We start from the raw sequence: 16840 nt of genomic DNA, 5'->3' as shown, positions 1-16840 counted from the left end.
TTCTCCCCTACTTTGGGCCAGTGGCGTAGCCACAGGTGGGCCTGGGTGGGCTGGGGCCCACCCATTTAGGGCTCAGCCCACCCAACAGTAGCACACGTTTAGCAGTAGCTGGTGGGGATCCCAAGCTCGGCCAGCTGAAGACTTCCCCCTGATGGCAACGAAAACGCTACTCTCCACGATACTGACACCTGCGCATGCTCTGTTTTCAGCGCATGCCTGCTGTAGACTGCCAAGGTGGAAATAAACATTTCCCCGCCAGCTGAGGTATTATTTTTAGTGGTGGTGGGGACAGGGGAGAACACTAACACTTAGTGCCCACTCACTTCTTGCCTAGGCCCACCCAAAATCTGTTGTCTGGCTACGCCCCTGCTTTGGGCTCTGGACCCCCTCCATGTCGAGGTCTGACTACACCATTGGAGTGGTGTAGAACGAGTAGAAGGGGACACTCAATGAAGTTACATGGAAATACCTTTCAAACAAGGCCATGTACCTGAAAGGCTGTTGATAAGTCTAGAAGGTAAGCAGCTTGGTCAGAGGTGTTACACTTCTTCATGGGGAAATCAAATGTATGAGGCCATAGATTTGGCCAGGATGCCCTAGAAATCAAAAGTGAGGGCTTAGAGAGCTGATCTCAGCTTTTTGTGAGTCTGTATGGAAGAGCAGTAGACAAACATTCTCATGAGGTCCTGTTGTCATGACTGTAGGCACGGCCCACACCACTTGAGAGCTGCAAGTCTGGTTTGCTAATGGGCCACATGGTCGGTCTCTAATGAAAAGGTTTCCTTAAGGACCACTTTCAGCTTCATCCTAGCTTGGGTTACAGGTCATTTCAATCAGTTACTCTCCTGGCTGTGAAAGAAGCAGGCACTGAAAAAAAGAAAAATAAAATAGGATCTTCATATACCGAAGCTTGTCAAGCTTGGATGACATCTCATGGGCGCTACTGTCTTCAGGAGATCAAACAGACATCCCTTGATGTTTGGATTACTAAGGAAAGTGTGTGTGTTTGTGGCAGGGGGGAGGGGTGGATAAGACCTCCATATTTTATGTGTTTTGTTTGATTTGAATTTGTTTGATTATGTATGCTATATTTGTAATTTGCCTTGGTCTTAAGGCACAATATAAATAAACCACAAACAATAAAACATTTGCCTAAATGGTTGTAGTGGTTGTTTGCCCATTGTTTATTGTTATATTAGTTCTTGACTGAGGGAGGATTTAGTGATAGAATATTATTTATATGTTTTGTTTGTGTTTAGGGATATTATTTGTGTTATGTTTGAATTGTGTGGATCTTAATTATGTGCAGTTATTTTTTAAGCTGTCCAGGAATATGGGTATAAATATAACTAACCAACCAACCAAAAGTCAGCACATGTCAGGAGACGGGCGAACACACTCTGTGGTGGATCAGGTGTTTGTAGAAGCATCTCTGACAGAAACCAAGTTCAAGGCAGCCTCTATTTCTTCTCGAAGCTTGGGATTGAAGAGAACTGACTGAACTTGCAGGCTGTGTAGAAGACTGTTCCTGGCGTTAAGGGAAAGGACAGGTATGGCTTTTTCCTGCCTGGCCTAAGGGGAAACTGGGTACATCCCACTCATCTATGTTGGTATTGCAAGGCTGAAAAGAAAGGTGAAATTATGCTTACCTGATCATTTTCTTTCCTTTAGTCCTTCTGGATCAGTTCAGAACCCCATCCTGGAAGGCTGCAGAGGTCTAGGACCTACAGTCAGTAGTATTCTAAGAAGAGTCAATCTAGATGACAGAGAGGGGCATAATTGAACGGGGCGCCCAAGTTTTCCTGAGGGTGTCCTCGCAGGATGTCCCCGCGAAGGAGTGGGGAAACCCATATTATCGAAACAAGATGGGCGTCCATCTTTCGTTTCGATAATACGGTTGGGGACGCCCAAATCTCAGCATTTAGGTCGACCTTAGAGATGGTTGTCCTTAGAGATGGTCGTCCCCGGTTTTCGGCGATAATGGAAACCGAGGATGCCCATCTCAGAAACGACCAAATCCAAGCCCTTTGGTCGTGGGAGGAGCCAGCATTCTTAGTGCACTGGCCCCCCTGACATGCCAGGACACCAGCCGGGCACCCTAGGGGGCACTGCAGTGGACTTCAGAAAAAGCTCCCAGGTGCATAACTCCCTTACCTTGTGTGCTGAGCCCCCCAAACTCCCCCCAAAACCCACTCCCCACAACTGTACACCACTACCATAGCCCTTAGGGATGAAGGGGGGCACCTAGATGTGGGTACAGTGGATTTGTGGTGGGTTTTGGAGGGCTCACATTTACAACCACAAGTTTAACAGGTGGGGGGGATGGGCCTGGGTCCGCCTGCCTGAAGTGCACTGCACCTACTAAAACTTCTCCAGGGACCTGCATACTGCTGTCATGGAGCTGGGTATGATATTTGAGGCTGGCATGGAGGCTGGAAAAAATATTTAATGTTGTTTTTTTTTTTTAAGGGTGGGAGGGGGTTAGTGACCACTGGGGGAGTAGGGGGAGGTCATCCCCGATTTCCTCCGGTGGCCATCTGGTCATTTAGGGCACATTTTTGTGGCATGGTCGTAAAAAAAAAAAGGACCAAGTAAAGTCGGCCAAGTGTTCGTCAGGGACGCCCTTCTTTTTTCCATTATCGGCCGAGGACACCCATGTGTTAAGTACGCCCCAGTCCCACCTTCTCTATGCTTCCAACATGCCCCCATGAACTTTGGTTGTCCCCGCGACGGAAAGCAGTTGAGGACGCCCAAAATCGGCTTTCGATTATGCCGATTTGGGCGATCCTGGGAGAAGGACGCCCATCTCCCTATTTGTGTCGAAAGATGGGCGCCCTTCTCTTTTGAAAATAAGCCTGAGAGTGTGTTAGACAGTAAAGTTCACAGGACAATTCCCTCCTCTCTGTACCCTTCTCCAACACCGCCAACTCCAGGCTCCGCTCATTCTGCCTCGCCTCACCCTATGCTTGGAACAACCTTCCTGAGCCCTTACGCCAAGCCCCCTCCCTGCCCATCTTCAAGTCTTTGCTTAAAACCCACCTCTTCAATGCTGCATTCGGCACCTAACTCTTACCGTTCACTAAATCCAGACTGCCCCAATTTGACCGCCCCTATCGGACTGTCCGTTCACTTGTCTCTTAGATTGTAAGCTCCTTGAGCAGGGACCGTCCCTCTATGTTAAATTGTACAGCGCTGCGTAACCCTAGTAGCACTTTAGAAATGTTAAGTAGTAGTAAAGTAGGAAAACAGTTACTTTCTCTGGGGGGCTGTCACTCAGTACGAAGAGGTGGGAATCAGGGCCTGATGGAAGGCATTGCCTGAGAGAACAGGAGTAAATAGTCCCTAGCTTTGATACATAAATATTGATTGACTTTCTGTCTACACCAGGCTGTATACAGAGGTCAAATTGTTTAGCTGTGGCTGCATCTGCTGGCCGAAGAGACATAACCCATTCATCTGCACTGATCAGAAGGGACTGTAAAAAAGAAAATTTATCAGGTAAGGATAATCTCACCTTTGCAATAATGCAGGTCTTCCAGGCATTGATTCCTTGTAGCAGTGACTCAGACAGATTACAAATTCAGCAGGACACAAATCACACCCTTGAATCATTGTGGGTTGAAATTCCATGTATAAAAGGGAAAAGGACGGTGATAGGAGTGTACTACCGTCCGCCTCGCCAGGATGAGCAGTTAGACGCAGAAATGATAAAAGAAATCAGAGACGCAAACAAAATAGGCAATGTGATAATAATGGGTGACTTCAATTATTCAAATATAGACTGGGTAAATGTAACATCGGGACGCGCTAGAGAGGTACAATTCCTTGATGAAATAAAGGACAGCTTTATGGAGCAGCTGGTGCAGGAGCCAACGAGAGAAGGAAAAATTCTAGACTTGGTCCTTAGTGGAGCGCATGATCTGGTGAGGGACGTTATGGTACTGGGGCCGCTTGATAACAGTGATCATAATATGATCAGTTTTGATATCAACCTTGAAGTAACTATACACAGGAAGTCAAATACATTAGCGTTTAACTTTAAAAAAGGAGACTATGATAAAATGAGAAGAATGGTGGAAAAAAAACTTAGGGGGACAACTGAGAGGGTAAAAACTGTACAACAGGCATGGACGCTGTTCAAAAATACCATCCTGGAGGCCCAGGCCAAACATATTCCACAAATTAGAAAAGAAAGACGGAAGTCCAAAAGACACCTGGCCTGGTTGAAAAGTGAGGTGAAGGAAGCTATTAGGGGTAAAAGAAATGCCTTCAGAAAATGGAAGAAGGAACCATCTGAAAATAACAAGAAGCAGCATCAGGAGTGTCAAAGCAAGTGCAAGGCGCAGATAAAGAAGGCCAAGAGAGATTACGAAAAAAAGATAGCATTAGAGGCAAAAAAGCATAGTCAAATTTTTTTTCGGTATATTAAAAGCAGGAAGCCGGCAAAAGAATCGGTTAGGCCGCTGGATGACCGAGGGGTAAAAGGGGCAATTAAGGAAGACAAAGATGTAGCGGAGAGATTGAATGAATTCTTTGCTTTGGTCTTCACCGAGGAAGATTTGGGTGGGATACCGGTGTCGGAAATGATATTTCAAGCGGACAGCGGACGAGTCGGAGAAACTTACTGACTTCACGGTAAACCTGGAGGACGTAATGGGGCAGTTCAGCAAACTGATGAGTAGCAAATCTCCTGGACCGGATGGTATTCATCCTAGAGTACTGATAGAACTGAAAAATGAGCTTGCGGAGCTACTGCTACTGATATGCAATTTATCCTTAAAATCGAGCGTGGTACTGGAAGATTGGAGGGTGGCTAATGTAACGCCCATTTTTAAAAACGGTTCCAGGGGAGATCCGGGAAATTATAGACCAGTGAGTCTGACATTGGTGCCGGGGAAAATGGTAGAGGCTATTATTAAAAACAAAATTACAGAGCACATCCGAGGACATGGATTACTGAGACCGAGTCAGCACGGCTTTTGTGTGGGGAAATCTTGCCTGACCAATTTACTTCAATTCTTTGAAGGAGTAAACAAACATGTGGACACAAAGGTGAGCTGGTTGATATTGTGTATCTGGATTTTCAAAAGGCGTTTGACAAGGTACCTCATGAAAGGCTACAGAGGAAATTAGAGGGTCATGGGATAGGAGGAAATGTCCTATTGTGGATTAAAAACTGGTTGAAGGATAGGAAACAGAGAGTGGGGTTAAATGGGCAGTATTCACAATGGAGAAGGGTAGTTAGTGGGGTTCCTCAGGGGTCTGTGCTAGGACCGCTGCTTTTTAATATATTTATAAATGATTTAGAGATGGGAGTAACTAGCGAGGTAATTAAATTTGCTGATGACACAAAGTTATTCAAAGTCGTTAACTCGCGACAGGATTGTGAAAAATTACAAAAGGATCTTACGAGACTGGGAGACTGGGCAGCTAAATGGCAGATGACGTTTAATGTGAGCAAGTGCAAGGTGATGCATGTGGGGAAAAAAGACCCCGAATTATAGCTACGTCATGCAAGGATCCACGTTAGGAGTTACGGACCAAGAAAGGGATCTGGGTGTCGTCGTCGATAATACACTGAAACCTTCTGCTCAGTGTGCTGCTGCGGCTCGGAAAGCAAATAGAATGTTGGGTATTATTAGGAAAGGTATGGAAAACAGGTGTGAGGATGCTATAATGCCGTTATATCGCTCCATGGTGCGACCGCACCTTTAGTATTGTGTTCAATTCTGGTCGCCGCATCTCAAGAAAGATATAGTGGAATTGGAAAAAGTGCAGCGAAGGGCGACTAAAATGATAGCGGGGATGGGACAACTTCCCTATGAAGAAAGACTAAGGAGGCTAGGGCTTTTCAGCTTGGAGAAGAGACGGCTGAGGGGAGACATGATAGAGGTATATAAAATAATGAGTGGAGTGGAACAGGTGGATGTGAAGTGTCTGTTCACGCTTTCCAAAAATACTAGGACTAGGGGGCATGCGATGAAACTACAGTGTAGTAAATTTAAAACAAATCGGAGAAAATTTTTCTTCACCCAACGTGTAATTAAACTCTGGAATTCATTGCCGGAAAATGTGGTGAAGGCGGTTAGCTTAGCAGAGTTTAAAAAGGGGTTGGACGGTTTCCTAAAGGACAAGTCCATAAACCGCTACTAAACGGACTTGGAAAAATCCAAAATCCCAGGAATAACGTGTATAGAATGTTTGTACGTTTGGGAAGCTTGCCAGGTGCCCTTGGCCTGGATTGGCCGCTGTCGTGGGCAGGATGCTGGGCTCAATGGACCCTTGGTCTTTTCCCAGTGTGGCAGCACTTATCTACTTACATACAGTGTGAAATGGCAGGGGGACAAGCAGCAATGAGTTTTTATTCTGCGAGAAAAAAGGACCTAATTCTTACCGAGAAGCAATGCAAGGCATTTGCCTGCTTGTGTGACAGCATAATGCCACCTTCTTGTCCTCTTTGTCGTGTCCTTTTCCTATCTGCTCTGTACGGATGCCTCCTCCCTTCTTTTGGTCTTTGGGAAGCAGGACTCATGCTCAGAGGCGTAGCTAGGTTTTAAGGTCAGGGGGAGCAGACTTTTGTAAAATAGGCGCCAGCAATGATCACACAACTAACTAGCAGAAGTCAAATTGGAAACCACAGGAAACAGTATGAGTATGTGTCTACTTCCCTGGTAGTGGAGAAACGCATTGCACAATAGAAAAACTGCTATTATTTTTGTTATGGTTAGTTAGCTGATAGTCATCTAAGAATGCTGCTCGGTAACACATTATGAATTGCCCAAACATTTTTCACTGAATTTTTCCTGAACTATGAAGCAAAGTATTTGCAGTCATTTACCATTCACACTCTTAACTTACAGCACCCTCACCCCACATTGGCTCTTTAGCACTTAGCTGCACTTCATACTCTGTCAACCAGGAGTGCTCGTGCTGCTAGTGTTGTCATGATCATGACTGAAGAGTGCAGTGCTGGTGCCACTGGCGCTGGCCCTTCCTCTGTGGTTCAGGAGAACCAACACTCCATTCTTCAGCCATGAGTCTGGTGACACCATTAGCAGGAATGCCCCTGTACTCTACCGAGGAACAGCTGTACCTGTAATACAAAGCCTACAAAAGTCACTCAAAATCTATATAATCTACTTGACCATAACACCACAGATTTACAGAAGTAACACAACAAAGACCTTATCTAGAAAAATGCAACACAGGAAATACTACAATAGGAACTAGAACATCAATATGCCCATTAGAAAACTGGAACAAGTTGAATTCTTACAGATGCTTAAACAGAAACTAGGTGCAAACAGAGAACCTGGCCTCAGTCAAAAACACTGAACACCCTTGCCAGGTACAGAATAAATTACCACAAAGTTAAAATATGAATATGTAGACTAAACTTAAAACCCAAGAAGCCACACTGCAACACTAGAGAAAGAGAAATCAAAACAGCACTCTGCAAAATATAAAGAAAGCAGTGTAAACTTACTGTAAAACTGACATTTTCCATTCAGTGAATTAAAAATAATTTTTTTTCTTTCTACCTTTTGTTGTTTGGTCATTTTGTTTTCTTTTTCCCATCATGTTTGTCTCAGTCTCCAGTTTCTGGCTTTTCTTAACTTTCTTCACATGATCTCCAATTCATCTGCCACTTCTTCTCTCCCTTCCTGCCTTCTTCATTTTCTCTCCTCTGAACTGATCTTTTCCTTTCAGCTTTCCTTCATTTAGTTTTCTGCCTCTTAGACTTCATTCATTTTTACTACTTAGTCTTCAATCTTCCTTTTTATTTTTAACCACATCTGCCTACAGTTTTCATCTCCCTTACTCCAGCCCTCCCATTCTTCATCCTATTTCATAGGTTTTTTTTGCTATCCCCTCTCTTCCATCATCGTCTCTTTCCTCTCTTCTGTACAGCACCCTTTTTCTATTTTTACTCCTCTGACCAGTATATTCTCTTTCATTTTCTCTTACCCCCCTCCGTCCAGGATGTCCTCTTTCCCTCACCTCCATCCAGCATCTCTCCCTCAGTAACTGTCTCTTCCCTGACATCCTACTCCCCCCTCGTATGCAGCATTCCTGCTTGTCCTTCTCTCCTTTCCATGTCAGCATTTCCCCTTTATCCCTACTCCTCCATTGTGCAGCATACCCCTTCTTGGTCCTCATCCCTGTGTAATGTCCAGTACCCCCTCTGTTTTTTTTTATTCCCCCTTGTCCAACATCTCCCCCATCTTCCTACTCACCTCATGTCTAGCATCCTCCAATATTCCCTCCCTCTTCCAAGCCAGCAATTGCCCTCCCTCAACCCCTTTAGAGGCCTATCCCCTTCCATCCAGCTGGATGGAGTGTTAGGGAGAGATGCTGGAGGGGGGTGAGAGAAAACAAGAGAGAATATACTGGGTAGAGGAGTGAAAATAGAAAGAAGGTGCTGTACAGTAGGGAGGAAAGAGAAGGTGCTGGAAAAGGGGGGAGAGTTAGCAAAAAAAAGCCTGAAATAGGATGCCCCTCTCTCTCCCCCTTCCATCTAGTGTCTGCCCCTAACCCTCTTCCACCTAGTGTGTGCCTCCTCTACTTTTTCCATCCAGCCGCACTCTTTCCCCTTCCATCCAATGTCTGCCCCCTTTCTCCCTTCTCTCTCCCTATTTTCCAGAGTCTGTCCCTTCTCTTCCACCTTCCTTTCGCCATCTGTCCCCTTTCTAACCCATCTCACTGACTCTTCCTTCCAGCACCTGCCCCTTCGCTCTGACCATTCCTTCTAGTATTTTTCCCCTCTATTCCTCCTTCCAACCAGTACCTGTCCCTTTCCACTCTCCATTCAGTAACTGTCTCTTCCAGATCTTTCTCCTCTCCTTCTTTCTGACTCTTTCTTTCAGGATCCCATCCAGGCCCTCTCTTCCTTCTTCCAACCAGCATGTGTCCCTTCCCTTTCTCACTCTGACCCTCCCATCCAGCTCCCTGCCGTCTTCCCCTTTCCTTCCAGCTAGATTGCAAATTGGCTTCACCCTCTCTTCTGCGGTGCTCTCCCGTCTGTGGTCACTTTTATTTCCCGATGCGTCTCCCTCCTGCGCTGGCGATTATCAGTCAGCCTGCCGGCGTTGGGGCTTCTGCTGCTTCTCCTCCTCAGGCGCGCGTCCTGCCTACTCTAAGCAACTTCCTGTTTTGCGCAGAGGTGGGACGTGCGCCTGAGGAGGAGAAGCAGCAGAAGCCCTGACGCTGGCAGGCTGACTGATAATCGCCGGCGCAGGAGGGAGACGCATCAGGAAGTGAAAGTGACCGCGCCGACGGGAGAGCGCCGGCAGAAGAAGAGGGAGCAGAAAAAAAAAGATTTATCGCGTTGAGGCGCATAGGCTCCACTTTTTAAAACCGCTGCTTAGGGGAGCGACCGCTCCCCCTGCGCCCCACCTGGCTACGCTTCTGCTCATGCTCTTTCCTTAGTACATGTCCCTGCTCTTACTGAAGTGTGTGACAGACAGTAACTGTAGAACTAGAGGGGGCTTAAGACAACAAAGTACAAGCTTGCTGTATATGCTGTGATTTTTCTGATAATGATTTCACTGCCTGGAAGGATCAAACAGTGTGATTCACAACATGCTGCTTATTCAAGACCTGTGTTGAATGTTGCTTCTGCATCCTGGTGATATGGAGTCCCTTATATAAAGTGCAGTATTTTTATGTATATAATGTGCTTATTATCCCCGGATTCTATATAACGTGGCAAGTAGTGCGCGATAAATTCAGCACATGCGTGATTTACGCGTGCAACTCAGTTGAGGCGTATGAGCCAATTAGTGTTGATGATTGGCTGATACCAACCAATTATCACCACTAATTGGCAATAATTGGAATTTACGCATGCTCCTTTTTAGGCATATTCTAAAAAGAGGCACACATAAATCCAAATGTGTGTAGCTGAAAAGAGGGCGTGGCCATGGGAGGAGTGCGGGTGTGTTGGGAGCATTCCTCAAAATTAAGCCTGTGGTTATAGAATTCAGGGGATTGTGTCTACATTTAGGCTTGAGTATTTACACCAGGTTTTCAGTGGCATAAATGGCCGAGCCTAAATGTAAGCACATTCCCTAGCCTATGCGCTATGCTATCAAAAGCTCATATCTTTAGGTGCGGTTTATAGAATAGTGCTAAGTGCTTTGTGACGTGGAGGGGCATAATTGAACTGGGTGCCCATCTTTAAGGGTGCCCCAGCGAAGGGGTGGGGCATCCCGTATTATCGAAACAAGATGGGCGTCCATCTTTCATTTCGATAATAGGGTCAGGGACGCACAAATCTCAACATTTAGGTTGACCATCTTGATATTTAGGTCAACCTTAGAGATGGCCAACCTCGGTTTTCGCCGATAATGGAAACTGAGGACGGCCATCTCAAAAACAAACAAATCCAAGCCATTTGCTCATGGGAGGAGCCAGCATTCGTAGTGCACTGGTCCCCTCTCACATGCCAGGACACCAAACGGGCACCCTAGGGGGCACTGCAGTGGACTTCACAAATTGATCCCAAGTGCATAGCTCCCTTACCTTGGGTGCTGAGCCCCCCAAACCCCCTCCCCCAAAAACCCACTCCCCACAACTGTACAACACTACCATAGCCCTTAAAGGGTAACGGGGGGCACCTAGATTTGGTTGGGTTTTGGAGGGCTCCCATTTACCACCACAAGTGTAACAGGTAGGTGGGGATGGGCCTGGGTCTGCCTGCCTGAAGTGCACTGCAGTACCCACTAAAAACTGCTCCAGGGACCTGCATACTGCTGTGATGGAGCTGGGTATGACATTTGAGGCTGGGATAGAGGCTGGAAAAATGTTTTTTAATTTGTTTTTTTGGGTGGGAGGGGGTTGGTGACCACTGGGGGAATAAGGGGAGGTGATCCCCGATTCTCTCCGGTGGTCATCTGTTCATTTTGGGCACCTTTTTGAGGCTTGGTCGTGAACAAAAAGGGAGCAAGTAAAGTTGGCCAAATGCTCGTCAGGGACGCCCTTCTTTTTTCCATTATCAGCCAAGGACGTCAGTCTCTTAACCACGCCCCGTCCCACCTTCGGTACACTGCCGGCACACCCCCTTCAACTTTGGTCGTCCCTGCGACGGAAAGCAGTTGAGGACATCCAAAATCGGCTTTCGATTATGCCGATTTGGGCACCCTTAGGAGAAGGATACCCATCTCCCGATTTGTGTCGGAAGATGGGCGCCCTTCTCCTTCGAAAATAAGCAGGATATATATCCCACATTATCCCAAGCAAGTTTGAGTTCAATGTGGCTTACAATAAACAGTATAGGATACATAACAGAGACTAAAGCGTAAGAGAGTAATTTTTTGTAAGAACCCAGTTACACAATACAATATCATAGACATACTGGGATAACTATGGATATTCAATGTTCGGAAAATCTATTATGAATGAGAAATTGTACATGAAGCATTGAGAAGGTTAATGGTAAATAAAGTACGGTTGTTCTATGTAAGGGTTAGCGTGAAGAGGAACGATTTAAGGATTTTGTGGAATTTGGCATGTTCCTGTATACTTTTATTTTGGGTGGTAAGGACTTCCACCATTTGGTTCCTAGGTATGTGAAGTGTGCAGAGTGGACTGTGTTGTAGATCACTTTTTTGTAATTTAGAAGGTGTAGTCTAAGATAGTCTCTCGCCTCATATTTAGCATTTCTTTGAGGTAAGTTTATTAATGATACCAGATAGTCTGGAGCTGTGCCATTTAGGATTTGAAAGATAGGCACACAATTTGAAGGTGATTCTTGGTTTGATGGGAAGCTAATGTAGCTTGATTAATAAAGGGGAGGTACTTTTAAAACGAGAGATTTTGTATATGAACCTGGCTGCAGTGTTTTGAGCTCGTTGGAGTTTTTTCAACAGGCACTCCTCACAGCCAGCATATATGACATTACAATAATCGAACTGGGATAATGTTAATGATTGTACCAATAATCTACATAATAATTTACAGAATCTGGCCCTATATGTGTTTTAAAAACCACACCTATCCCCTGCGCACTAGGGCAGAATTCAGTAAATAGTGTCCAATGTTAGAGGAATGATCTTTGCTAAGCACCGAGTGCCATTTATATAATACTTGTTTAGTGCGTATTTCACGCCTAACTTTGGGCGCCACCATTATGCCTGCCCAAGTTATGGCAGTTGGGCGCACAACTGATCTATAACATCGCGCCTAACTTTTAGGAGCACCCCTTAATCCACCCATGTCCCTCCCATAGCTCTGCCCCTGTGGATTTACATGCTATGAAATTTAGACACATGTTATAACATAGGGTTTGGGGCAGATCCGTGCCTAAATCTTAATGCCAATCAGTGCCAGTAATTGATTGCTATTGCCTGATTGATTAGTTTAGGCGTTGATCTGGCATCCATGCCTAAAATTGCACACCCAACTTAGGGTGACCTATAACGAATCTAGGGGGAGGAATATACGCGAGTTCACTATACCGGTGTACTTTTTTCAAGACGTACTAATTGCAAAATTAATGTGATTGTTTTTAAGGCTTTTTCTGTTTAGTTTTTTTTTTTTTTTGCAGGTTTCACATACTAATCATGCCTGCAAGAACCTAAAAAAGAAAAGCCCTTAAAAACAAATGCATTAGTTTTGCAGTTATCGTGTATTGGAAAAATGAAGGGCATAGCACATGTTTTGTGCGAGGGCACATTATACCAGTTATTTTTACATAGTGTGATAGTCACATCCAGGATAGTTGGGTTAAGGCAGTTTCAGTTTGAAATAAGTCCCAGAAGGCATTGCAGGCAAGGAGCCAGGGGGTGAGATGAAGAACCCGGACTGGACTCCTAGCTGCAATCAGGGAAGAAATGGGTGTAAGCTGGCAGGATGTGTAGAGTGGCTGCCACTAGGGGGAAAGAGAGATAGGAAACCCTGTGTGCAGGAGCTCCTCATTAGTCTAATGCTTAACTCAGCTGGTATGGGTGTGGGGGAAGCTAGTGGAAGGAGAATGATTGATTGTGAGAGTAGAAGCCAGGGATTGATTAGGCAGGTGGGAAGGAGTCCCAGAGGAGTTCAGTTCAGGAGGAGAGAAGAAGTGAGAGAGAAGCAGTTGCAGGGAAAATCCCTTGGGTGTGAGAAGTCCCTAAAGTATTGAAACCTCCTGAAGGTAAAGGCTGCTTCGTGATTTAACTGGGATGGTGAACTGAATGAACTGTTTGTCTTGGGAATTGAACTACTGTTTACTGTGCACTGGATAAAGAGCCCAGACTGAAGCTGACTGTGAGCCTGTATTGAATCCTGGTAGGTGCTGGCAGCCTACTGCTTAAAGGGGTCTATTTGCCACACACTTTCAGGTGGCTTACATGTGTTTAAGATTGAAGGTGAATGCTGCTGTTGGAACCGTGTATCAGGTCTAGTAGAAACCTGCATGGAATAAAAGCCTTAAGATTGAAGTTGCTGGTGGACATTTGTTTCTTGATTGTAACCGGGAGCGCTCTCCCTGGTGACAATAGACATGCAATTTGTGTGCATTATATACGTAAAACGCGTTAATTGTAAAAGTCCCTGCTACTGAAAATTTCCACTTTTCATTCATCCAGATATTCCCCTACTTTCTAGACAGGGACCCACATTGTCCAGAGCCATATAGAGTAGCTTTATGACATTTTAGGCATTACAGATGACCTTTTTACATGTACCTCCAACTGGCAGATGTCACTGGGTCCTCTCATGATGTTTCAGTGTTAAGGAATGGATAAGTGCTGAAACACACCCAAACAGGATGCTAGGAATTATTAGGAAAGGGATGGTGACTGACTGAAAATACTATAATGCCTCTGTATCAGTGGCGTAGCCAAGGGTGGGCTTGGGTGGGCCCAGGCCCACCCACCTTGGGCCCAGGCCCACCCAGTATCAGCACACCTATGATGTGGCTGGAATGGATCCTCAAGTCCCACCAGCCGAAAACTCTCAACAACTGTCCCTCCTTGTATACCTTTTAAATAGCAGATCTTTGCCTGCAGTGAGCAGCGACTGATACATATTGCTCGCACCGGCCCCATAGCCTTCCCTCTGATGTATTCCCGCCTATGCGGAAACAGGTAGTTACATCAGAGGGAAGGCTGTGGGGCCAACATGAGCAGTGTGTATTAGTTGCTGCTGGCTGCTGTTGAAAATATGCTATTTAAAAGGTATGAAGGAGGGGGAATGTTTGAGAGACCATATGGCATGCAGGCAAGAGAGCGAGAGACCAAATCACTTGTGGGACAAGGCGGAGTTCTTCTGCCCACCCATCTTGGGCTCAGGCCCATCCAAAATTGGGTGTCTGGCTAAGCCCCTGCTCTGTATTGCTGCATAGTGCGACCGCACTTTGAATATTGCGTTCAGTTCTGGTCACCGTAACTCAAAAAAGATATAGCGGAATTAGAAAAGGTTCAAAGAAGAGCGACCAAAATGATAAAGGGGATGGAACTACTCTCATTTGAGGAAAGGCTACAGAGTTTAGGGTTCTTCAGCTTGGAAAAGAGACAGGTGAGGGGAGATGTGATTGAGGTCTACAAAGTCCTGAGTGGTGTAGAACGAGTAGAAGTAAATAGATTTTTTTACTCGTTAAAAAAATACAAAGACTAGGGGACACTCAAGGAAGTTACATGGAAATATTTTTACAACAAATAGGAGGAAATATTTTGTCACTCAACAAATAGTTAAGCTCTGGAACTCTGTGCCAGAGGATATAGTAAAAGCGGTTAGTGTATCTGGGTTTAAAAGAGTTTGGACAAGTTCCTGGAGGAAAAGTTCATAGTCTGCTACTGAGACATACATGGGGAAGCTACTGCTTCCCTGGGATTGGTAGCATGGAATGTTGCCACTATTTGGGTTTCTGCCAGGTATTTGTGACATGGATTTACCACTGTTGAAAGCAGGATACTGGGCTAGATGGACCATTGGTGTGACCCAGTATGGCTGTTCTTTTATGTTCTTGCCTAACCACTAATATTCAGCAGAAGATAACCAGTTATCTCTGTTGAATATTGCCGGTTATTGCCCAGCCGCTAACCAGCTAGATCGCATGACATAGCTGGTTAGGCACAGATATTCAGCACTAAACCAGCTATGTTTTGCAGTTAAAATAGGCTGCATAAATAGCTGTCCTATCTTTAACCGCTAAAAAGTTAACCAGTGAGCGCTGAATATTGGCATAACCAGTTAAAGTTTTAGCGGTTAAAAACCCCCAGATGTTCAATGCCAGTTGCCAGGAACGACATTGAATATCTGGGTTTAATTCCAGTGGCAGACAGCAAAAACGCGTGTGAAAAGGTAGGACTCCTAAACAGCAATTTTATTCAGTATGCAAAACTGTAATGTGCTAATGCAGAAGATTGGTCGAGGTTTATAGAAGAATGGTGGAGGGTCTGGCAGTTAAAATTTAATCAAGCCAATAAGTAATCTGGGTTTAAGAAAAATTTCGGTTTCTAATCAGTGAACTGAAAAAAATAAAGAAACCAGCCAAAAATATGTATATAAGATCAAAACCAAACTCTATCTTAGTGTGAAAAACTTATAATAATAAAATGTTTGTAAAATTGTCAATTATGCTCAGTTTTTTGGTGTATTACAGCGTCCCGAAGACATGAGATATGCAAAAACACCATTCCACCATCATAGCACTCCCTGCCTTTTGCCCTGTATATCGACACTAAATAATCACAAAAATAGGGTCTTCAATGAAAATAACTACTTAGCTTGCAAAGACTTAAGGGGAGGGTCTTCTTTTCATTATCAAGTTGATGTTGCTGTGCAGGAATTGGTGTGAGCTCCAGAGCGGTGTAAGACTTTTATACTGCAAGATCACTCTGTGACTTTATTAGTTAAATGTCTTTGTTTTAACATACATGGTTCCCTACATGGGCCATGTTTCGTCTTCAGGGGAACTGCCACCCATTGAGGTGGCGATAAGGGCTCCTGTGCTAACGTGGTGGTAACCAGGCAGTGCGCGGCGATGCCCGATTACCACCGGGTTACCACTGTGCAAGCCATTTCTGGGGTTTTTTCCCTTTTCCCTGAAAATGGTGCATGCTTGGGGCGGGACTACTGCCGGCGGCCACATTGGGCCGGTGGTAGTCCCGGAAGAGCGAGTGGTAAGTCCACTTTGGGCTTACCACCACTCTGTAAAAGGGCCCCTTACTGACCTAAACGTGTATACTCTGGAGAAAAGGAGAAACGGGTGATATGATATAGACGTTCGACTATTTGAAAGGTGTTAATCTGTAAACAAACCTTTTCTAGAGACCGGAAGGTGGTAGAACCAGAGGGCATGAATTGAGGTTGAAAGGGGCCGACTCAGGAATAATGTCAGGAAGTATTTTTTCACTGAGAGGGTAGTAGATACCTGGAATGCCCTCCTGTGGGAGGTGGTAGAGATGAAAATGATAACAAAATTAAAAAATTAGTGGGACAAACACAAAGGAATCCTGTTTAGAAGGATCAGATCCAAAGAAGCTTAGTGGAGATTAGGTAGGAAAGCCGGTGCTGGGCAGACTTCTACAGTCTGTGTGTCCTGATTGAGGCTAAATAGATTTGGATGGGCTGGAGTAGAGTTATTCAGGGCCTTTGACAACAACTTCAGAAATTTTAGAACAAGGCCAGTGCTGGGCGGACTTCTATGGTCTGTGCCCTAAAAGTGGCAAGGATAAATCAAGATCAGGTATACATATGATGTATCACTTCATACCATATGCAATGAGTTTATCTTATTGGACAGACTGGATGGACCATACAGGTCTTTATCTGCCATCGTGTTACTATATTATATTCTTTCTTTATAGAGATTCTGGCTCTCTAAAATTATGGCACTTTAATTTTTACAAATTGTTTT

This window comes from Microcaecilia unicolor, chromosome 11, assembly GCF_901765095.1.
Source record: "Microcaecilia unicolor chromosome 11, aMicUni1.1, whole genome shotgun sequence".
In the NCBI taxonomy this organism is placed as follows: domain Eukaryota; kingdom Metazoa; phylum Chordata; class Amphibia; order Gymnophiona; family Siphonopidae; genus Microcaecilia; species Microcaecilia unicolor.
The sequence above is the reverse complement of the archived record's forward strand: the minus strand, read 5'-3'. Positions refer to the sequence as shown.